This window comes from Corvus brachyrhynchos, unplaced genomic scaffold (assembly GCF_000691975.1).
Source record: "Corvus brachyrhynchos isolate BGI_N302 unplaced genomic scaffold, ASM69197v1 scaffold68, whole genome shotgun sequence".
Taxonomy (NCBI): domain Eukaryota; kingdom Metazoa; phylum Chordata; class Aves; order Passeriformes; family Corvidae; genus Corvus; species Corvus brachyrhynchos.
In genome coordinates, this window is record NW_008240039.1 from 3,492,842 (window position 1) to 3,493,444 (window position 603).

A 603-nucleotide genomic window follows, 5' to 3' on the forward strand; every position below is an offset into this window, starting at 1 on the left:
GTGCTGGTGCTCTGTGGCTGCGAGCACGGCACCCCAATGCTCTGCCAGGCATCTATCCCTATCTGTTCCTGCCTATCCCTCTAGATATCCATCCATCCATCCATCCATCCATCCATCCATCCATCCATCCATCCACACATCCATCCATCCATCCATCCATCCATCCATCCATCCATCCATCCATCCATCCTCACCATGGATGCGTATCTGTCCATCCAGATAGAGACAGCTCCGTATCTCCCAGACACGGAGCTCTCACAGAGTCACAGCACTGCCTGCTCAGGGCAAGGGTGGGCACCTCCGTGTGCTGGTGACAGGTGCCAGCCCAGCAGGTCTCCAGCCCCGTGCGGCTGGAAGAAGCTTTTGAGAGCGGGATGCGGGCAGGTTTGGTGGTGGAGCTGGACCCCCGCTCTCCCTGCAGTGGGAATGGTTGGTATCGCCCAGTCCATCACTGGGCAAGCTGGGGCCTGCCCTGTGCTTTAATGAATACTCATGAGGGACAGAAGGGGTGGGCCCTGTTTTGTTGTTGGATGCAGCGAGTTGACAGAACTAAGGGAGATGAAAAAAGCAAAAAAGCCAACAGACGGCGGCACACGGGTGGCC